Raw genomic sequence first — 25,628 nt, forward strand, 5'->3', positions numbered from 1 at the left:
ATTTTCACAACATTTTGGTCGATGTAATCTCCAATCTTTTGATTCCTGAGAATTTGTTCAGTGTTTCAAATGGACTCTTTTATTTAATCCACGGAGGGGAGTGGTGGACAGTAGCATGGTCTCGTGTCGTCAGCCATGACCGTGTAGAAGTCCTAAATAATTCGCAATTGCATTCTGAGTATCAGCCAAAATGAGGATTGAACGCTCAACTTTCAGAAGAAGGTCGGAGGTTACATAGGTCAAAACGTTGTAAAAATAAGACTCAATATGAGAATAATAGTTTGAATAAAACAAATAATGCAAATTATCAATGCTCATCTCAAAAATTCAAAACATAATAAGGTTAGTTTGAAATTTCATACAGATTTCCGAAGATACACCTGAAGAAGGTCGGAGGTTACATCAGCCGACACATTGTGAGAGTCACCCAGACATATTATTTCATTAAATCATGAGAAAAACACTTCAATCTTCTATATTAATCTGAATATCGTAATCATGAATGATGAATGATGAAGGGGTGAATAGATAGTAGAGGAACAAGGAAGACACAACAAAAGAAATGAGTGAAGGAGGAGACACAAGGTTTTGAGAGGGATGACACGGGGGGAGGGGATGAATAGAGAGAGAAAGAAAGAATGATGGAGGAGGCGATGGATATGAAAATAAAGGAGTAAAGCAGAGAAAAACGAAAGAGGGGTCACAGCTGGATCGAGAGAAAAGGAGAAAGGCGGGCAGAGGAGTAATGGCATAGAATTATCTGTCAATCTGAACAGATTAACTTAAGAGGCAGTTCTTTAGAATTGCAATAATCAAGCATTTGTATCTGGAAACAGATTATACATGCCGTGGCTGGGTGTAGGGAGGGGTCGAATCAGGAGGACAGTTTTCGAAAACTTATCAACCCCCTCCCTCCCCTCAGACAATGATTTTAATATTAACAACATCTGGTTGGCTTCCATTAAGGGAGAAATTATACATGTTCACAATAAACCAAAAAATAAAAAGAAAAAAGAAACAAAATTTTTTTTAATGACAATATGTACACATAGAATCAGTTGCTGAATTCGACAGGGTAAAAGAACTTAATGAAAATCCCAACGTTTCTGAATTGTTGAGATGAGGATTTATAATGTGTATCATTTCGACTACTGTTCTCATCTTCAGTGTTATTTTCACTTTTCGGCCAATGTAATCTCTATGCTACCTCCGATCTTCTGGCGTCACTTCCGATCTTCTTTAAGCATATCTTGCCAAACTCGTGAATTTGTACAAAATTTCGAACAAAATTATTAACTAGAAGATTAAATAAAAGATTTCATTCAAAATTTCGTGCAGATTCCCAAGCTCGATAGAAATATTCCAGTTCGACAAGATACATATGAGAAAGATTGGAGGTTACATCGGCTGAACCGTTGTGAGAATAACACGCAAGATGAGAATAATAATCCAAATAATTCAAACAGTACGAAAATCTCAATATAATTGAACAATGATGTGTGTAGAAGTTTCATTTTTTTTTCTATAAGTAATTCGAATAATATGACAATCTTTTCTATATATTTTTTTTAAATTTATTCTTTAACACAATTTACTCCTCATACTTTAACAGCAGAAATAAATTCATCAGCAACCTTTATTGTGAGCAAATTAAATTTGCATATGTTTGGAAACGCCTGTCACATTTAATTGACATCATGATGTCATGCCAAACGCTTTCTGTATCATTTGGACTTCTTGATTGTTATTTCCACAATCCACAAGCTTTCGACCAATGTAAACCCCAATCTTGGAGGTTACATTGGTGTATTGTGACAAGATGCATCTGAAGAAGGTCAGAGGTCACATTGGACAAAACATTGTGCAAATAACACTGAAGATGAAATGTGAATAATGCAAATATAATTTAACAGTGATTTGTGTAAAACAGCTTCATTTCACTTATTTATTTGTTTTCACTTATCATAAAGCAATAAAAAAAATGCTCAATGGTATATCAACCGTTTCGAGAGATTATTACAAAGCAAAAACGTTTCATTGTCTAGGATTAATGGAACACAAGCATTCAAAGAACCTACTGTTTTGCCTATATAAATAATGTAGTTTTTGACTTGAAGTTGAACGTAAAAAAAGCGACCTAATAAGTATGTTAAAGTAACTACAAAAAAAAAAATGAAAGAAAACGATTATATATATGAGTTGTGATACAACGAAACAGGACTGTATGTCGATGACTAAAATATATTTTATATAGCCCCCCTCCTTGGGTAGAGAACTATCGTAAATAATCTCACTCGCTACTTAATTTGGCTGAAAAATGCGAAGCTCGCGGTTTGTTTACAAACAAACGTTTGAGCACTTTACGAGTGGCGGACGGATGTTTATTTAAATAGACATTTGGACAGATTAGTTGCGGGCACCACTTCCGTGGTCAAGGGGTAGAACTGCCGACTGTCATCACGATGGTCCTAGGTTCGATCCTCGGCTTGGGATAGGTGCTAGTCTAGCGGCACTGATGAGTTGTGATACAACGAAACAGGACTGTATGTCGATGACTAAAATATATTTTATATATATATATATATATATATATATATATATATATATATATATATATATATATATATATAGAGAGAGAGAGAGAGAGAGAGAGAGAGAAATAAAAAGGAACAAACTGTATTATGTGTTCATCAACGTTTCGTCTTTATTTCGAGACTTCCTCTGGATGAAGTCTCGAAATAAAGATGAAACGTTGATGAACACATAATACGGTTTGTTCCTTTTTATTTCTCTATTTTGTCGGAATACTATTTCCATTATTTTCATCATATATATATATATATATATATATATATATATATATATTAGTAAGTTATAAAAATATATATATCCGGGAATTTAAACTACATTCTTTATTTTTATTTTTGCATTTTTTTTATTCAAAGCTTCTTTAGACTATATATATATATATATATATATATATATATATATATACTAGCATGGGTGCCCGGCGTTGCCCGAGTGTTTGGAGGTGTGTGTTGAGTAAAAAAATATAAGTGGTAGTAGAAAGGCAGGCTCAAACCCGTACCGTGAAGGAGGAAAAGAACAGAGAAAAAAATGTGACATCTTTGCTGTTACGACCACCACCAAATCGGAAGTGATGTAGGTTTAAGTTAAGGTTAGACAATTGAAAAGAGGGGATGACTCCTTCCTGTAGAAAAGTTCCCAGTTGAGGGTGAAGAAATTAATGCTTTTAGCCAATTTTTCAGTATTTGTTGTCTGAAGGATCGAGCTTCAAAACGATACTGATCTTGTGAAAATCTGTCGCCTCTGTGGATTGTTTTAGGCAGACATGCATACATACATTTATATATTGGTAGCTCAAATTTTCGACCCAAACCGATTAAAAAGCTTGCCCTATCTATCAATACCTTTTATGTAAAATTCAAATGTTTAGACCAGAAATTGTCTGAGTAATTTGGTAGAAACCGCAGAGGTCAATTTTTTTTTTTTTTTTTTTTTTTTTTGAACTTTGACCACTATTATGACCCCTTAACATTTGTTTTGGGCTCAAATCAAGTTATTAAGTTAGATCCATGTCCAAAGAACCTATATCTAAAATTTCAATTGTTTAGACCCAGCATTGGTGGAGGAGTTTGGTAGAGTTTTCAAAGGTCAAATCGTTGAACTTTGACCCCTTGACAGTAAAATTTCTGGCAGAAAACGGATTACAAAGATTTTCCCAAATCTCCATACCCTGTATATCAAATTTGTAGGGAAATGTACACAGACAGACAGACAGAGACAGACAGACACTTTCACTTTTATATATATATATATATATATATATATATAAGACACTGATAGAATTCAGATAAAAAATCCTGATAGATATTACTTGAAGTAATACTTTCAAGGATATCCTAGCCAAAAAGGAAAAGCTCAATATTTAAGAATAGAGCAATATTTAAGTTTCGTGGTTAAATTTTAAATCCTGAAAAATCAACATATAGAGACATATATTCGATTTAAGAATTTATTGCTTGTCAAAAGAAATATATAGAAGGGGTTATTTTAATTTCCTTAATCCATGGATTTTCAACAATGGCTCATATCATAAGAGGAAATAAAATGCAGGTAGCAAAATGTTCAGCTGCGAATGGATGCTATTTTGCTTTTCAGCACAATTATTGAAAATAGTTTTTTGAGTGTTGTGGATAATTATATGGAGAAAATTATATGAAAAGAGAAGTGGATACAACCTGGGTAGTCCATTATCTATATGGGAATATCACTTTCTCCCATGGGCCTATTTTCTGCCCACCTGGATATATATATATATATATATATATATATATATATATATATATATACACACACACACACACTTTTTATTTGTCTTACATAAGCATTAATATGTTGCTATACATTCATGATCATGTTTCAGTTGGCTAGTTAAAAGTAATGAGAGACCTCTTTAGGCGGTTTTGCTTATACAAAAGTTTAGTCAGTATTGCAAATTATTCAAGAATTTACAAGCACAAAAAAATTCATCAGGAGGTCCTATCACATGTCACTCAGAATAAAAAAAATGATAACAGGGTTTAATGTATGTGAAGACGGAAAAAAGGGGGGAGAGTAAGTTTATATTGAAATAGAAAAAAGAAACAGAATGAAAAATCATAGAGGAAAAATAAAATATTTTTTTTTTTTATTATTACCAGTAATATTATTTACTATATTATGTATATCTTTATTAGTTGATAATAGCGGGACCTGTGGAAATTCCACAGGAGATTCATTCATATGTAATATATTGATGTTGGCATTCTGTAGATGTTCAACATAAATGGAGAAACTAATGTTATTGTAGCTCTTTTGTCAAAACTGCAAAAGTATTTATCTAAGCCAGCAGGGACGCCTGGCGTAGCCTGGTTGTAAAGTAAGCTTAATTATGATATTTTAATTCTTGCAGATTTTATATATATTATTATAGAGTTAATGTTCTATCGATTTTTATATGTTATAAAGTTGCGATTTCAAAAATATATCCATGTGACTTGGGTGCATCAGCTTGAATCGAAACCGAAACCAAAACTTATGAAAACAATATATGTATATATACCTAACTTGAGTGCCATAAGCTATAATCGAAACCGGAACTTATGAAGAATTCTTGGTAAAATTATTACAAGAAATGGAAGTCCATAACAAGACAGTTACTCGGATGTAAGCGTGACATACAAAATAAATAACACACATGCTATCCTATATTTTATTATTATTTGTACTCCTGCTTTTTTCTTTCCTTTTTTCTTTCTCTTATCATTTTCTTCCTTTCTTTTTTATAGATTTTATGTAGATTCTCTAACCTTTCTATAAGAAACACAGACATCCTGCATACATCGAGTTTTATATATAGAGAAGATTTAAGACACTTTCTCAATTAAAAAAATCTAAAAAAAAAAAAAAAAAAAGCATTTCTTCATTAGTATTAATGAAATTTAATTTTCAATATAAAAAAAATAAAACAAATAATAATAGCAACATAAAAATATTTTCTGACGAGATCAAATTCACTGAATAATGTAAAATTCATTAATAAGATCAAAATTTAAAACAAGAATGGATAGCAATGATCAATAATCGATTCATCACAATAACTGTACAATTTCAATCAGCAAGTTTACTGAAAACAATGCAACAAAATGTTACTTCATCTGCATCATTAATATATGCAGCTTTCAATGATATTTCACAGAAGAGGTAGTTTTTTTTTGTTTTTTTTTTTGATTTGCAGGTTTATAACTTTTATTCTGATCATAGTTGTTCTTAAATTCACTCAGTTCTTTAAGCACAGAACAGAACAAGTAACCATTTCTATTATTTGGATTCATCAGACTACTGTTCTCATCTTGAGTGTGATTTTTCACGTTTCGCTCGATGTAACCTCTGACTTTCTTCAGGTGTATCTTATAGACAGAGACGTCCGAAACGTTGAGAAAATCACTCAAGATGAGAACAGTAGTCCGATGAATCTAAATAATATGAATAACCAATCCTCATCTCAAAAATTCAGAAACATTAAGTAACCATATTTTTTTTGTATTTCCAAAATAGTTGTTTTATATTTACACCACTAATATATTCTAGATGCTTTTTTTTTCGTATTAAGTCACATTGAGCCTAATCAATATTAAAAGGAGCAACCATTTAGTAATACCAGGTGCTGTATGTATTTTCCACATCTCAGCATCATTTCAAGTCATCCCGGATTTCTCCTTGCCACTGGAATCAGACAGTGCTGACTCAAAAAAGGCGTGGTTTGGAATTGTGCAACCCTTGCTTCACAATTAGAAGCACAGTTACTCTTATGGGGAGTATCCATTGTCTCTTAGTACTGAATGGAGGATATGTGTATAAGTCATATTTACAATATTTTGGTTGTTCTTCTCTTTGACCTTCATATTTTCTTTCCTCATTTCAAGCCTTTCCAATTTCTTGTATTCAGGGCTGAATAGAATCGGAAACCCAGATACCTGACAGACCTAAGAATTTTCCACTAATAAATCTAATGGAATAAATGCAATTTATTTCCCTATTTATCCTAACTATATTTATATCTAAAGATCTTAGTCTTATTTCTTTTTTTTTTTTTGACAAACTCTTGTCAAAACAAGACGTGTTTAGTTTGTAAGCCATTGTTCTAGAGCAGTAAATGAAGTTATTTCTAGCCGACTTCTGTGGAACCCTACTACCCATTCCAGAAGTAGAATGCTCACATACCTAGATGTCATTGGAAGGGATGCCAATGTTGATTGGCAGGAACCTGAAAGCAGTCATCTGGTGTGAGCATGTGAACTCCATCATCTTGACTACAGTCGAAAGATGATACTGATAGACTTTTTTAATTAAATATTACAAAATATTTTCAAACATGCTAAATATATATATATATATATATATATATATTTAGTAATGTGATATTTACCTATCGAGCTTATTATATATCTAAATTACAACGAGCACTTTTTATTTCCCTGTATTTTAATTAAACTAGTAATTTTACTATTACATTAAAATACACTCTGCTCTTTAGACTATTATTCTAATCTCCTTATATATATATATATATATATATATATATATATATATATATATATAAGAAAACTTCAACAACAGAGCTATGGCCAATCTACATTTACATATTTATTTTAGAAACAGTTTCTCATAAATTAATATTCTGTTATTTATTTGTAATTTCACTCTTTTATTGTCTTATCTCTACTTATATATAAAAAGGTACTTTTTTGTGTGTGTGCAAGTTCATTCCCTATGGAAAACGGCTGGGCCGATTTTTATGAAATTTCACACAAACATACTTTATGTGTCTGGGAATGTTTTTAGATAACCTTTGTATCGGAATACCCCTAATAAGTATCAAAAGTCAATAATCGAAAAATCTCATTAAAGAAAGAACAGTCCGATTTTGACTAAAGTTAAAACTTTTATCCAGCTTAATATCACAAGTGAATTTGAGAACCTTTATTACCGCACAACATAAGGACCCAGCATATAAAAATCAACAGTATAAGACAGTAGGTTGTGTGAATGTTTCTGTTTAAAGCACAATCAAACCATGATACTTGATTTTTGCATTTTAAACTTGAATTCAATTGTTATATAAAAATAATTTCATAAAATCAACAATTTGTTCTTGCCAGTGCAATGTAGACTATAATATATTGTGGACTAAATCACTGCGGGGGAAAAGTGAAGCTTTCTATTGGTGCAACACAGTGGGTTCCAGATTAGAGCAGGCAATCAATCGATTTGATTAAAAAAAAAAAAAAAAAAAAAAAAAATGGACGATTTCACTGCTTTTGATTACAATTAAAGTATTGAACGTGTGGAACTGTCGTTGATCTTCATTCAATCCCAGGCAACGTCGTGTGCGTGCCATAGTTTTGATATTCATATTATTACTAACTAGCGGGACCTGTGGAAATTCTAGAGCGGATTCATTCATATGAAATATATTGATGTTAGCATTTTGTAAATGGAGACACTCTGATATTATTGTAACTCTTTTTTTAAAACTGCACAAGTATTTATCTAAGCTAGCAGAGATGCCCGGCGTAGCCCGGTTGTAAAGTATGCTTAAATATGATATTTTAATTCTTTCAGATTTCGTATATATTATTATAGAATTAATGTTCTATCGATTTTTATATATTATAAAGTTGCGATTTTAAAAATAAAAAATATATTCATATGACTTAGGTGCATCAGCTTGAATCGAAACCAAAACCAAAACTTATGAAAAAAAAAAATATATATATATAACTAAAACTGGAGTTCCTTCAGCTATAATCGAAACCAAAACTTATGAAGAATTCTTGCTAAAATTGTTTATTACAAGAAATGGAAGTCCATAGCAATTAAATGATTCAGATGTAAGCATGACACAGAAAATAAATAAATAACACCCACGCTATCGTATTAATATATAGACAATATTATCAGCAGTGGTAATATTAAAACAATTTAATGAAAAATGTTTTACATTCCAAATGAAAACTTCTGGTGAGATTGGTAATTGTCTGTATTTTTGAGATGAGGTGTTTTCACTGATTGAGATTGTCGGACTGACTTCCTTATCTTGGTTGTTATAGTCACAACGTTTCGGCCGTTTTGCCCTTCAGCCTTCATCAGGTGTTTTGTGTCGAACTGGTGAGATTATTTGGAAATTCAAAGAACAACTTCTTCTTTAGTTTAGCACATACCAAAAACTTAGATAACTTGTAAATAATTTCTTTTGTTTTACAAATATACAGAGAGAGAGCAAGGAGTCTGTTCTGGCGTGCACTGCGAAAGTGATGTATCCTCTTTGACAGACACAGAGAGAACGATGTGTAAAAACCAACACAAAGTCTCAGAAAGAAAAAAAAAACTATCATCATTGTTGTAATATGACCATCGATCAATTTATGTGATGAACTTTGGCACAATATGTATGAAATAAAAACAGAACAAGTGAATGCACTGAAAATTATACTATATTAGCAGGCCGTCCGGCATTGCCCGGTCGTAAAATATGCATAAATATTGTATTTCAATAAAAACAGAAAATGAGACATGTGCATGCAAGTAGTTTGTAGTTTGTGTCATTCCGTCGGTTATTGACACAGCTGAGCTGGAGCTCCACTGCGCCAGACTGTCCACTTCATACAGAGGTCCAGTCTACTAGACGATTGAGGTTAGGACAAGGGTAGGCTAGTGTTGGTGGCTGGTCAAGTAACTTTTCCAGCCAGATGTCCAGCTGACAGTATTATGTTTTTTTTTTTTTTCTAAACAGTTTACTTTTTGTAAGTAAAAAAAAAAATACTCAAGTTGAGATCGGAAAAAACCTAAAAGACAGTCAGTCAAGAATGATAACCATTAGACCAGCTTGACACGTCTTTTAAAAGCGTTTTCAAACCTACTTATTCTAAACATAAAGAAGCTATAATGTGAACGATTTACTGATTGTTAAAAATACATTATTATTTTATTATTAGTAATGGAAAAGCAAGTCTAAAAAAAAAAAAGACAATTGAAAGAATCGTTTTGGACATCGGAAAATTGACACAAATTTTTCCGATTCCGATACGTCAAAAAGTTCCTATTTTTCTGGTTACCGACTCCGATTAATCATCCCAACACTAGTATAAGGTTTAACCTGTGAAAAATTAACATGAAGCAGAATGGTCTTCAGATCAACATGGGGAAAACAAAAATAATGATCAAGGGCTTTGTGTACATATTCTGACAAATTTCTGCAAAATCTCCTTGTGGTTTTTGCAGATTTAGTTGCTAGCAACACTGTATTCTGCACAGGTTGTCATCATTGAGTTCACAAGAGGTGTAATTAAAAAAATTAACGGTTTAAAGCCAAAGTGCAGAATCTCATTCAATAAATAAACATATTTATTTATTAAAATTAAATTCAATATTTCGATTCATAACAGAATCTTTATCAGGAAATACAGTTTATTTTTTATTTTTTGTTTTCTTCTTTTTACGTGCCATAGCGGTGGTAAGAATTGGCAGGTTTTCCTTCAGATGTTAGTGAAGTAAATGTTTGGTACAGTAGAAGATGCCAGTCAAGCGTTAAGCAATAGAAAGTCCACTATGAGCACTGTTGATATGGAATACAAAATTAAAAATTTAACGATTTATTTTGAACTTTGTATTCCATATCAACAGTGGACTTTCTATTACTTAAATATATATTTTTTTGTAACTTTATAATTTTATAGTGAATATCAATGAATCTGATTGGTTAGCTAAACTAAATGTGCATATCTAAAAACACCCGGTAACACAAATTCCACACATAATAGATGTAAAGTTAGATTGAATAAATTTTTACTTAAAATCAAACGTTTTTTTTATTTTCCTGCATTTTCATCCCAAACATGGCAAGTACCACTTTGATGTACGGGGCTACTATCTGGGACATAAATTGCAGGGATATTATGTAGGGAGTTGAGCAGCAAGATGTCTGTTTACATTACACTTGAACTTCTGCATGTCAGTACAGTTGGGGAAGCAGGAACCCAGAAGGGAATTCTAAAGTCTAGCAGTTCTGGCGAAGAAACTACTAGAGTAGAAAGCTTTCTAGCATCTGGGGATCTCGACTGTGTAAGGGTGGGATTTTGCTGCTTGTCAGGTTTGTCGGGGGTATTTATGTTTAGGGGGTACAAGCGCTTCTAATTTGTCAGAGAGTCTACTATTAGATTACTTATAAAACAGGCAGAAGAATGCAACATTTCATCAATGGAACAGAGGTTGAAGCTTAAGATCTAAGTTTAGGACCTATCAGGTTGGTGACTCTCTTTTGAACCCTGTCCCGGAGTGAGAGACTAGTAGATGTCCCAGAAACCTTTTCAATAATGATTTTTATACATTTAAAATGTTAACCTCGAAAATGTTGGTAAATCTAATCACACACGCGCGCACGCGTTATTCATTATTTCAGCAGGGATATAAATATCAAAACGATATTGATTATTTTGCAGAGATTCCAAAAAGGAAATGTCTTGCTTTTAATTTTATGGAATTCCTGGCTGCAAATTCAATGGAAATAATTCTTAAGACAATAGAGCACAAAGAATCTGATTCAGAAACGGCGCCTAACATTTTCAAAGAGAATTTCTGATCATTTTCAATTTAACAAAAGAAGTTTTTACTATGAAATGATTTAAAAAAAAAAAATGTAAAAAAAACTGTTTTCATTCTACACAAAGTGAACCGACATTATTTCTGTAGAGGTCAACTGGTTGAACATTGTTGGCCTTTCTAGCTGCTGGTCATTTGGCATTTAGGAAGCTGAAGAGAATGAGAGGGAAGGCGTACATGTGATGGAGGAGGGTCTTTAAACACCATCGTACAGACAAAATAGTTGGTTGCATAAAAGACAACTCACACAATGCCATTCTGATTCCAGATATTTATTTATTTTTTTATTTTATTAGTTTTTTTTTTTTTAATTTAAAATTCACTACATTTTAAACAAATTGTTTTCATTTTTAAAACCACCAGAAGTAACTCAAATCTGAATTGATTGTGAAATATTAAAAAGATTGAGAAAATGAAAATTTGGGGTTGTGTTAGATTCGAAAAAGTTGTCAAAAAAACAAATATATAACAAATAAATGTTATCAAAGGCAAGGTAAGTTACTTTTCTATCTAATTGGATAATTTTTTAGTGTTTTTATTTAATGTAACATGTTTATTCAGCTCAAAAAACATACAGTGTATACCGATGTATTTGAAAATTTTAAATAGTGGCGGACTCTCTGCTGAACAAGGTAAATTTGAGAAAAGGAGTTAAAAATAAAACCTATACAAAATACTGTTAAAACCCCACTGAATATATGTCTGCCTATATCACGGTAATATATATTGAGCAAGTTTCTAACAGTATTTTGTACAGTTTATTTATTTTTACCATGTTCAACAGAGAGTCCGCCGCCAGTTACATTAAATAAAAACACAAAAAATTATCCAGTTAGGTAGAAAAGTAACTTATTTTACCTTTGATAACATTTATTTGCTATATATTTGTTTTTTGACAACTTTTTCGAATATTTGTGTATAGTAATACAAACCTGAAATTTACTTTCTATAATTAAAAAAAAAATGAAAAGATGTTTTTGTGGCAGATGCTTATTTTTTTTAGTTGTGCTTTTTAAAAATCATAATTCTAAAAAGACTTAAAAAGAATAGAACTGTTGTCAAATTTTTTTCAAAAACCAGCATTTCTTCAGACTTGTGTTTATTCATAAAGTCTGAAGAAATGCTGTTTTTTGAAAATTTTCAAACGATATAATGCTTGAAATTGTCGAACTGGACATTAAAACAATTGTAACATAAAATGATATACACTTTTCGTTGCCATCAACACCTTGTCTTGAAGTCTTGATTTTGCACACACAGTATATATATATATATATATATATATATATATATGAGGATTGTTCAAAAGTAAGGCCTTCTATTTTTTTAATTCAAAAACTAAAACGTTGAAGAGCTACAAAGATAGCGGTGGTATCATTAAAACAAACAATCTTTTGTGCTATAGAATTAATTTTTCTACATAGCTAACATCATTCTCAGTGCATTTTTGCCAGCCTCTTTTGATGCCTTAGTCGTAAAAGTCTGGAGCACCTTCTCTGTCACCATTCTGAAATCGACAAACCCATCTCCTAATTGTGCTGACCTGAACTACATCAGATTCGTAAATGTTCAATAGGTGGCAGTGAATGGTTATTGGTTCAATTTTTTCTGCATGAAGGAATTCAGTGATGTATCTCTGCTTCTGATGCATGTCTATTACAGGGGTTGCTTTCTTAGAGTCCTACACCATCAATATCTGCAACAGATACTTTCAAGTCATAAATGCATAAGCTTAATCATCATAACAATGTAATTTGTAATCCTCTCTGATCTATTTGGGCACAATAAAAAAATATGAGTGATTACTGTTGGAAGGTTCCTCATTATATATATATATATATCATTAATATAAAGCTGAACGTCTGTGTGTGTGTGTCTGGTCACGAACAGGCTCCTATATGGTTGACTATTATAGAAAACTGATCACATATAATGATAGAAGATGTATCGAGACACAGGAATGGGTATGTTTGATCTGGCATAATAATGATTCATTAAAATTGTGGGGTCTGCGTACGCACCTGGTCCACAAAGTATGGAAATAAAAAATTTAAAAATTAAAAAAAAGAAAACGTTTACAAGTGTTTTTGATATAGATGTACATAATAATAGTTTGATAAGTATGTTTTAACTTAAATAGGGATGGTATAATAAATCTGCGTTCGCGCCTGGCCTCCATAGAATGGAAATAGGCATAAATTTTAATAAAGACTTTTCATATCTATTTGCGTAAATATACTTTGATAATTATGTTTCAGTTTGAAGAAATATGGTATAATAAAATTATGGGGTGTTTGTTCGCGCCTGACCTCCATAGAATGGAAATATGTCACAAAGTTTAACAAGGTTTTTTTTAATATAGATCCCCAGAATATTGTGAGAAGTGTTTCAGTGTGAACAGGTATGGTATAATAAATTGTGGGATTTATCTATTTTATTTTTACTTTCATCATATTTTGCTTTGGTTTTGATACCCCCAACTTCGAAGCTATCTCTTTACAACCCTTCCTTTTCATAACCTATCATACTTTCATAAATCAGAGTCCATTTTCTGTAGGCTGTTTTGAACCCAGTCAACAACGGATACTTTTGCTAGTATATATATATATATTGAATTTATTTATACAAACATTGATGGCTACATATGTGCATACATGTTTCTGTAATCACTCATTACTTATTATTATGTCTTCAGGCCAAGAATTACCCTTGAAAACTTAAATTTCAAGACACAAAAACATTTTATTTCATTTACAAAATTAGAATCTTGTCATCTAATATGGGTGGGGGTTAGGTGTGGGGGAGGATAAGTAAGGTCTTTGAACAATCCATTCCTCACAGGCTTTTATCTCTTCATATCTTAACTTCGGTAAGGGATAATTTTTCTTTTACTATTCTTTTTTTATCTCCTCTTTAGTTTTGCGTTATAAATTACTTGTGAAATCTGACATTATGTCTCCTATAGTCAGTAGTCAAAGACTTTAGGTACTTCGCATATTCCCGACGGCCACCCATATATATATATATATATATATAGTAATTTATAAAATATATATGGCGATTAAGCTACACTGAATATTCTGCATTTCATCCAACTAAAAAAAAAAAAAAGAAAAAAAAAAAAAGGAGAACGGGGCCACCTAAAACCACTAACCTAGTTCTAAAACAGATCCTTTGTTTGATAAAATGCATGCCCATTGGCTGATAGGAAGGGGTGCGGTGGAGACTAGAAAGCTGATTGGCCAACTAGAAATCCTCAACATATATAAAAACAAGAAGCAATGACAGAATTCGCGCATAAGCCTGACGAATCCTATAGTTGGATGAAACGCAGAATATTCAGTGTAGCTTAATCGCCATATATATTTTATAAATTACTAACTAGCTCTACCTACGTATTGAGCACTTTTGAAGTAAATACTTAAAATTTACGCATAAATCTATACTTTCGTATATTAAATTTATGTGAATTAATGAAGTAGTTATATATATATATATATATATATATATATATATATATAATCAGGAATCTGAAAAATCAGAACGTTTTGGGGTATCGGAATTGATATTGGAAAAATTGTGACTATTTTCCTATGCCAAAAAAACGATACTCCTGTCTTTTTTTATTTGCTTTTGTTTAAAACAAATCTTCCACTGCTGGTAGTTATAAAATAATAAATATTTACTGATTTTAAATTATCAGTAGAACTAAAATCTATAAATCATCCTCTCATGAGTGTATTTTTACACTTGAGAAAATATCTGCCCATTTAACATGTGTTTTTATGGTAATCAGGAAAAATAACCCCATAGCTAAATATTTAAAGATTTATCAAGAATCGGAATCAGTAATTGTATCGGAATATGGAAAAATATTGGAATTGTCTCATCACTAATATATATATGAAATTATATTTAGTCATAAATGAACTCTAAGCTGAAAAAAAAAAGGTAAATGGTCATCTGCAAGAATACTTAAACTAGCCAGAGAAATCTATGGAAAATGGCAGACTTAAAAGAGTAAGGAACTTTTGATTATAAAATATAAAATCAGGCATAATTTTCCCTTGCACGTACTCAAACACACTTCAAACAGACGAGTCAGTGTTGGTTCCAATCAAAAAAATCATCTCACTTCTTTTCAAATCAATAAACAAATACTTATTAGATGGCGGCTTTTTTGGTATGCAGTGAAAATATAACCGTTTTCGCTTTCAGATAAAAAAAAAAAAAAAAACTGGCTGAGGGCCAGGATTTATTTTCAGACTCTTTGGTGTTTTTTTTTCTTCTCTCTCTCTCATGAAAATTGTTTCGATGTAGACGTTCAGACAAAAAAAGACAACCAATTAAATGAAGGAATCAGTGATATCCAAATTAAAAAAAAAAAAAAAATATTGATATTGTATGTGTATTATATATTAATATTGTATGTGCATTGTATATTAATATTGTATGTGTATTGTATATTAATATTTTATATTAATATTGTATGTGTATTGTATATTAATATTGTATGTGTATTGTATATTAATATTGTATGTGTATTGTATATTAATATTGTTATGTGTATTGTATATTAATATTGTATGTGTATTGTATATTAATATTGTATGTGCATTGTATATTAATATTGTATGTGCATTGTATATTAATATTGTATGTGCATTGCATATTAATATTGTATCTGTATTGTATATTAATATTGTATCTGTATTGTATATTAATATTGTATGTGTATTGTATATCGATATTGTATGTGCATTGGATATCAATATTGTATGTGTATTGTATATTAATATTGTATGTGCATTGTATATTAATATTGTATGTGCATTGTATATTAATATTGTATGTGCATTGTATATTAATATTGTATGTGCATTGTATATTAATATTGTATGTGCATTGTATATTAATATTGTATGTGCATTGTATATTAATATTGTATGTGTATTGTATATTAATATTGTATGTGTATTGTATATTAATATTGTACGTGCATTGTATATTAATATTGTACGTGCATTGTATATCAATATTGTATAATAATATTGTATGTGCATTGTATATTAATATTGTATATTAATATTGTATGTGTATTGTATATTAATATTGTACGTGCATTGTATATTAATATTGTACGTGCATTGTATATTAATATTGTACGTGCATTGTATATTAATATTGTACGTGCATTGTATATTAATATTGTATTTGTATTGTATATTAATATTGTACGTGCATTGTATATTAATATTGTACGTGCATTGTATATTAATATTGTACGTGCATTGTATATTAATATTGTACGTGCATTGTATATTAATATTGTACGTGCATTGTATATTAATATTGTACGTGCATTGTATATTAATATTGTACGTGCATTGTATAATAATATTGTATGTGAATTGTATATTAATATTGTACGTGCATTGTATATTAATATTGTATGTGTATTGTTAAAAAAAACACTTCCGATTTAAAGGTTGAATAGAGATGATAGTTAAAAAGAGATGTTAACTGGGCATAAAGAAACATGTCACTCAAATTTCAGAAAAGGTCAATGTTTGTTGCCAGTGAGAAATTGTTGGTAAAATTTTTTTTTTTTGTCTTCTTTGTCTGATTGATTAGTTTTGTCTTATCTATTAATTTTGTTGCAATTCTGAATTTTCGAAATGAGATGTGAATGTGTTGTATGTTTTGGTTGTTCGGACAATTATTCTCATCTTGGGTGTTATTAGCACAACGTTTCGGTCGACCTTCCTTGTGTATTAAATTTATGTTTCCTTTTCTCTACTAAGGAAAAGAGGGGTTAGCTCTGCATTACAAGAATTCGGACCGTGGGTCTGAGGGTGGGTCCATTAATTCTTGGTAATTTCACTTTTTCTGAGGACTTGGAAAATAGGTAATTGTTTATGTTATGATAAAGAGCAACAGCATTTATCGAAGAGGTGTTATTGCGTCAACAGAGTTTCCACAATGGTTGATCATAAGTAGTGGATTAGGCCATCTGCCTTGCATAGGCCGTAAAACAAATGTCGACTTTTGTGAGAATTGAAATAAATAGGCACTAAAGAGTTGATATTATAATGACTTTATAAACAAACAAGAAATATGGTAGATAGAATTCAATACCGGTCACTCGGGTTATCATTGATTTGTACAAAAAATAAACAAGTATTGGAAATGTGTTATGCTTAACCAGAAATTGGAAGTGAATAAATGAAAAGGCCACACATCACTGTATGTGAGGGAGGGGGCTGAGACAGAGGGTTGATGATTGATTAACTGCCAATAGAGACTTTCCCGTGGTTAACATGTTGATAACGATTATACAAAAGAGAATTGTGGTTAGCATAAATTTAGAAAACATATTCATAATTATGAAGACCCGACCCAGGCTGAGGGATGAACCTCCATCTGTCAGAGTAATAGTGAGAAATTGAAGCCAATGAAGGAGAAAAGAGATGCGGACTTGACCATTTTTGGTTTTGCAAGTCAAATTCTTGCAGAATGAGAAATTGTCATTATTATTGGTAGCTTTGAGAATTATGAATTCTATTGGAAAAGAGTGGAATCATGGCCATCTGGTTCTCAATATAAGGTGAAGCATAGTGAGTGAGATGAGGAGGTTGATGATTGATTAACTGCCAAATGACACTTCCTGTGGTTAAAATTTTGATAATGATTATGCATAAATCGAATTACAATTCTTTTCTTCTTTTGGCTTGAAATGATCTTTGCTTCCCAGTATACAGACTTTGATGACCAGTGCTGGACAAATTGCCCTCTTGAATTTTTAAAATGTAGGGAAGAGTGATAGTTTGTCAGACCAGAACCTTTCAACATCTGAGGCTTTCTCCAAAGTAACTGCCAAGTACCAAGTGACCAACCGGACCCAGAATGTCCAAATTTGGTGATGTCATCCATGGGACATTGTTGGAAGAGAAAGGGATACACATTTATATAAAAAAAATACAGAGTGGGAAAGAAGAAGAGAACTAGGTTTAGGTCATGACATATATATAGGTCAACATAATCATGTTGACACACCAGTTCTTGTTAGATCACCAAAGTTAAGCAATGTGGAATCTAGTCAGTATCAGATGGGTGACAATTTGGGAATACCAGGTGCTGTATGTAGGAGAACTGCAACACTTTCCTGCAAGAATTGCCAAAACCTTATGTTGTCATCTGCTTTAATGAGGATATACAAGCAACTGCTTGCGAATTTGATGTTCCCATGAAACTTCCTCCTTTGGAGGAAGCTGATTTAACCTGCCTAAGATGAGTGGGGAGGGGATAGGGTTAGAGAAGAGGTATGCAAGTTTTTTTTTTTGTATTTTTTTTTTTAATTTGAAGCCAGTATTTTGAGCAGAAAAAGAAAACCAAAGAAGATGAAAAAGAAAGCCTGGGTTTTAAGATTTCATAATTTCAAGAACACAGACATTCAAGAATTTATTCACTTCTACAGACCTGGGAGAAGGTGGAGGCGGTTAAGTTCCAAGATAAAATGAGTTTCAAGATGTGGGTATTGCTGGAACCACTCGACCATTCTCATAAAAAAAAAAAAAAAATTGAACAAGGATAGATTTCAATTGCATACAACCATAAATTTTTAAGTGGTGATAGTGCAATGGTTAGCAGTGTGGACTGTGGACTCTGAATGTGTGGGTTGGAATGGAGGGTTGCTATTCATGTCTCTTCATTTTAATCAGCAGAAAAAAAATCACAACCTGGCAGCCTGGATTTATAGCATTTGAAACTACTGATATTCATGGAAGCCATTAAAAAATTTAGAGGTTACATCGGCTAAAACGTTGTGCGCACATCTAAAATGAGAATAGTCCAAAAAACACAAATTTTTCAGAGTATATAAATAGAACATTGCCAACTAACTTTTAATGTACATAATGAAATGAGTGTTTTTTTATTTTACAAAAGAGTTACCACTTATCAAGGCCTGGAGACCACTTGAGGATAAAGGTTAATGAGTGTACACTAATCAATGGGACAATATCGTAGTAATCATTAGTAGTAGAAATTTGGTAAATTGGGTTATTTAAGGAGACGGCTTGTCAAGGACTTATTTACATTGGACTTGAAGATGATCATATAGTAGTCAGCTGGAAAGCAGGGAAATGGAAGAGAATTCCGTTGGCGTGCAGTTCTAAGAAAGAAACTTTGTTCATGGAATCTATGTTATCTATGTGTGAGTACAGATAAAGAGTGGGAAAAATTTATCAATAGGTGTTTCAGCTAAACGAGTGTTTTTCATGAAAGTTTTGTGAGGGGGACCACAGATTGGAGCTCAGATGAGCACTTACCATGAAAATAACAATAAAGCAGAGATAGGCTTGTAACATCTCTTCTGCGGGAAAAAGATTGCAGGGAAGAAAAAAGGCTATGAAGTCCATTTTTAATTATGTCAAAGCAGGATAAGCTGCTTCTGGCAGCTCCTAACCAGATGTGGCAACAGTAATCCATCCTTGGATGTACTTGGCTTTTAAACAGATAGAGAATTGCATCAGCAGTGAGATATCTACTGGAGTAGTAGAAGGATCCCCCATTTTCCCAATGACCTTGGCAATGGATTTGATATATGTGTTCCATTTCAGATTAGGCGTAAAGGTGAGACCCAGAAGCTTGTCAAAACATGGAGCCTCCCCAAAACAAGTTATTCATTTCAAAATTGGTGTCAGATGGATTAAGATGTATATAAATGTCTTTATTTACGAGGTGCCTTAAATAAGTTTCCAGACTTTTTTTGTACAGGCATATAAAATTATGGCATAAGAGATTCAAAGAAGGTAGGGAGTCTGAGGGATGACGTGAGGTGTGGGAGGAGATAGGAAGTCAGAACACCAGAGTTGATTGGCCAAATAAAGAATTTCATGTGTGTCTATAGAGACAATAAGTGCACAGTTTGATGTCAGTGAGGGAACTGTACACATGCACACACAATTATTCACGAGGCACTAAAGATGCAAAGGATTTATGCAAAGTTTGTTTCCGGGGTGCTCAGAGAAGATCACAAACTATTTGACGAAGATGGGCATCAAGACAGTCCTCACCCTCTCTATAGTCCAGACCTTGCACCCCATGACTATTGGTTATTCCCTAAGCTCAAAAAAATCTTAGAAGCTGTCATAATAAAGACTAGAGTTTCATGTGTGTACTATCAATAAAAGTGCCCATACAAAAATGTTTTAAAGGATTTAGGAAATTCAAGTAGGACAGCCCCCTAGAGTGAATGTGGTATTATCGTGATTGATGATTCTAGTTGAGAGTAGGATAGACATTTTCTAGTCATCGCGACAAAGAACAACAAACGACACCCATTTTCCCACACTTTTGAATGGCTTTGTGCCTAACTTGTTTAAAATGTAAATTTTTTTTAATGTTTTCTACAAATAAATAAAACAATGTATCCTGGCATTTTGGATGAGAGCATAGTGTAGTATCTGATCCTACACTTCATTGTTTTCTGTCATTTACGGCATAATCATGTTGACACACCAGTTTTCGTTAGATTGTCAAAGTTAAGCAATGTTGAGCATGGTCAGTACCAGATGGGTAACCATTTTGTGAATAACAGGCCCTATATGTAGGAAGACGTTGACACCTCCCTACAAAAACTGCAAAATCTTAACGTTGTCATCTGCTCTGACCGGAATATATGTGCAACTGGAGACCACTTGTGAATTTAATATTCCCATGAAATTTCTTCTTAGGAGGAAGATGATTCAACCCATCTAGAGTAGGTGTCAATTTGGTTCAAAGAGATATCCTTTTAGATTGAGGCAATTTTTCTTTTTGTACGAATTCAGAGTGCCTTCTTTTTTGAAAAGCTGGACTTTTCTCAAATCAAAACTGACTTTGTGTTTAACTGCCCTAGTAGGTATTTTCAATACACTTGTTGTGCTTGGATATCAGAGATACAAGGTGCCTTCAATAAGTTTCCAGAAATTTTTCGTATGGGCACTTTTATTGAAAGTACACACATGAAACTCTAGTCCCCTTCGAAGTAATCTCCTCCGGTTGCAATGCACTTGTACCATTCCAACAACTTCTGGAAGGCCTAACGGTAGCACTCTTGTGTGAGCGTGTCAATGACTGATCACAGCCTCTTTCATCTCAATTGTCTCATTACGACAGCCACTCATCACAGGTCACCAGAGCATCAAGGACTGCAGGTTCTAAATTGATCAGATCGACCATCTCCCTGCTGTCTTTCTTTCTGATCTTCTCTGAGCACCCTTGGTACAAACTTTGTGCAAATCTTCCGCATCTTCAGTTCCTTGCAAATGATTATGTGTACAGTTCTCACACTGACATCAAACTGTGCACTTATTGCCTCTATAGACACATGACAGTCCTTGAAATTCTTTATTTGGCCAATCAACTCTGATGTTCTGACTTTCTTATTCATCCCACACCTCTCATCATCCCTCAGACTCCCTGCCTTCCTTGAATCTCTTATACCACTCAAAAACTGATGCTCGATTCATGCAAAATAGTCCAAAAGCAGTCTGAAGCATTCCATATGTTTCTATGGCATTTTTTCCAAATTTAAAACAGAATTTTATTGCATATAGTTCTTCTAAAATGTCCTCACGTCCAGATTGCATTTTTGAAATTCACCAGTTGTGACAATCAAACTTTAGTAGAGTGTATTCCAATTCCTGCTGTAGCTGTTCATTTGAACCTGAAATCATAAAAATTGGTCATCTCATAAGATTAATAGCAATAACATACTGAATTTTCAAGAGTCTACGACAATTTTAAATGCTTGTGCAAAAAAGCCTAGAAATTTATTAAAAGCATCTCATAAAAATGATGAAATGAAAAGGGTGGCTTTTGATTTCTGCAAGATGATGAGGAGGAAAGTTCTGAGACCTCCGTCATAACAACGTGCATGTATGTGTGCATTTGAAGCAATTCAAAGCCACAGTTGTATCATCTAGCGTAGATTAGAATGTTGATTTTACTTTTGGCAGTTTTGTAACTCTCCTTCTGTAATTTTCTCTTTTAGTCCTCATATTCCATAAGCAATGTTTCTGACAAAGGGGGGAGAATTGATGATTTCTGCGTCAGATTCTGTAACAAAGCACGGATGTGCATATGCAAATGCAGTCATGTATGGGGGGAAAAAAGACTATATAAAGAGTGTGCACAGACTGGCTCTAGAAGTGTAAGCCATGTTTAGTTTCAGAAAAGTTTCAGATGGTTCGTTATTTTAAAAAAGTCTTGAGAGGTGACTGGTTTGCAGTAGACAGAACAGTTTCCGATGGTTCGTTGTTCTAAACAAGTTTTGAGAGGTGACTGGTTTGCAGTAGACAGAACAGTTTCCGATGGTTCGTTGTTCTAAACAAGTTTTCAGAGGTGACTGGTTTGCAGTAGACAGAACAGTTTTCGATGGTTCGTTGTTACACACAAGTCCTGAGAGGTGATTTGTTTGTAGTAGACAGTTCCACAAAGCAAAATATTCTTACCGTGTCGAGACGGAAAAAAACATGTGAAATTGCTCCAGAAAAGGTTTAATATTTATGAAGCAATTCTGGTTTCTGATTGGTTGGTAGCAGAATGTGAATTAATTTGATTCGTCAGTTCCTAGCAGCATCGTTTATAAATAGAACCGTCCGACTGTGTGGGATCATACCCCATTACAAGTCCAAAATATTGCAACACTGGCGATCACGTTCAGCATGTTTGAGAGCACATTCGAAACGACCTTCGAGAGGAAAGAGAAGACAGTCACATTAGGGACGTATGTGACGTCACAGCCATAACAAGAAGTCACGCATGACAGAAGAATGAGGAAATAAATGTCATTGTTAAAAAAAAGAAATAAAAAAAAAAAAAGAATTGAGTTATTACTTTTCCTGTTTCTTGCAACATACTCTACTACGTGTTCGGTCCTGAATACCTACATGTTAATGTGTGTGTAAGCATTTAACATTACAATTCTACCCATATAACACTTATTAGCTATTTCGTTTTTTTTTGTTATTTTATCTCTTTATATCAAGTGGTTTTATGCCTTGTCTGGAGTGATTTCCACGAAAAATTCCGTAAACGAACACATTATTCTAGGAGCAAAATATAGCACACGTTCCAATACTACAATCCAGTTTTTTCTCTCCTCGTTCAATGAAAGAGGAATCCTTCCAGACTCAGGTAATTTTAATTTTTATTCCAATCCAGAGTGACCCATTTTGGAGAGCTAGATTTTCCCCACATTAAAAACTTTGTTTAACTCATGCTCTCATGGGGAGACAAGAAAACAGAGACTTTCAATACACTTGCTGTCTTTGTAAATCAAATAAAAATGATAACATGAAAAGGACAGCTCCTGATGATGATGATGATGATGATGATGATGATAAAAGTCCTTAGACCCTCACCACAGCGTCCTGAATGTGTGTGCGTGTGTGTATGACTCACGCATTTGCTATCAAATAGCCTTTCCTCTTCTGTTTTTGTTTCCTTCCTATGAGCAGCTGTGAGTCAACTTTACTCACTCAGTTGGGTGTCAATTTCAATGCAGGAATAGAAATTTGGGTAAACTAAGTAGAACGTGCTCCACCCCCACAAAAAAACACTAAAGAAAACAGATTATGAATAAACTTTACATAATATACGAATGTAAAACAAGGTGGAGACGTTAGAACAGTGATTCCCAACCACTGTGCCATGGCACACACTAATGTGCCAAGGAATGATTACCGGTGTACTGCAAAAAGATAATAGCTAGAAGCCATTTAATTTCATTTTGTTTAATAAAAACATTTAATTTCTTAATCATGATCGCACCACTCAATTTCACTTCTGAGTAAAAAAGCCATTAAAATTTTACTGCAATTCTTAACTTCGTACCTATATGAACTGGGAATGTCTTAAAAACACTGACTCCCTCTTCTCTCTTGACAAAACGCAACCCAGTTGACCCTTAGAGAATGAATACTTTTTTCTAAGCTATATTATTCATCCAGGAGGTCTTTGTTTTGTAGTTTGTTTTTTTTTACTTTAAGCTGGACATACAAACATACAGACAGACAACAGCTCTCTATATTATAGATTTTCAAATTAAAAAACCGCCTTTCCCATGTTAAGAATAGGTTTCTAAATAATAATGTTATTATTTCAGCACGGTATGCATTCTGCATAAATACCAAGAACTGAAGCAATTGCATATCTTTACATAATATTTTCCTTTTGGTGTTACTAGATAGGTTTACTGATAATCAAGTATTGGCATAGGGACACAAAAATTCATTGGACTACTTCATACAGCATCCATGCAGTCTGGTTTTCTTTGGCAGTCGAAGATAAGACATTTTCATTGGCTTCCTCAACTAATCAACAACATAATAAATCTACAAAAGTTCATGGCAACCTTTGCAGAAGAAAAGGGAAAGTGGTGGAGTCTATTGCTTATTTTTTTCAGACGAAGTGTGAAGAAGTTGCATTAGATGTCCTGGTGACTTGGTAGGCCGAGAGCAGGCTCATAGTATTTCCACACAGTGGTGATTAAGAGACACTCGTGAAGATAAGTTAATTCACGGTGGTTCCGAGTGTGGTATGTCATTAACAGTATTACTACTTGTTAATATAGAATTATTATTCATGTAATTTTTTCTATAACAGCCCAAACCTATTATCAGTTTTCATCATCAAAATTCCACAATACTATTAAAATAGACATTTTGGTTATAGTTAGCTAACGTAGCACTACCAGAAGCGGTGGCAAGACAAATCATTTCCTTTACTTTTATTGTCTTTCAGTATTTCTATTGTGAAGCAATTTATAAAAATATAAGAAAAGGACATTATTAAAAATATAAAATAAAAATTAACAAATACAGATAAAAATAACAGTTTTTATTTGCACTTTTAATAACAAAATTTAAGATATAAAAGTTTTTATTATATTTGAAATTTTAACAGAAATATATGCTTATGAAAATATAAAAAAAAAATTTTTTTATAATTTTAAAAACAAGACAAGCATACAGGGTCCTCCCCCACAAGTGAAAAATTAAAAAAAAAAAATCAAAAGTTATGGTTATTGAAAAAAGTGCAAATAAATGAACGGATGATCAATTTAAGGGTAACTTTATCCCTATAATGATCCCGGTGGGGTGGGGTAACCAGAATTATCCTGAAAAATCTGTTCTGGCAAAAATTTACTTTCACCATGTGCAAAATTTCAAAAAAAAAAAAAAAAAAAAAAAAAAAAAAATTCAAACAGGAATGAATTACTAGGCCTAATCCCTCCTTTGTCTGGGGACCAATAAAAGTTTTTTTATTTAAATTTATATAATAAATATGTTTATTAAAGTATAAAAATAAAATTATTGAAATCAAAATAATAAATGAAACTACTGAAATAGAAATAA

At 32.5% G+C, this 25,628-nt stretch overlaps 1 protein-coding gene across 5 annotated transcripts in view; it reads right to left on the reverse strand.

Moving 5' to 3' along the window:
- Positions 1 to 25,628, reverse strand: part of LOC145276747 (uncharacterized) — a 288,238-nt gene that overhangs the window by 154,935 nt on the left and 107,675 nt on the right. The window lies entirely within an intron of this gene.

This window comes from Euprymna scolopes, chromosome 5 (assembly GCF_053919585.1).
Source record: "Euprymna scolopes isolate OS-2025 chromosome 5, ASM5391958v1, whole genome shotgun sequence".
NCBI lineage: Eukaryota > Metazoa > Mollusca > Cephalopoda > Sepiida > Sepiolidae > Euprymna > Euprymna scolopes.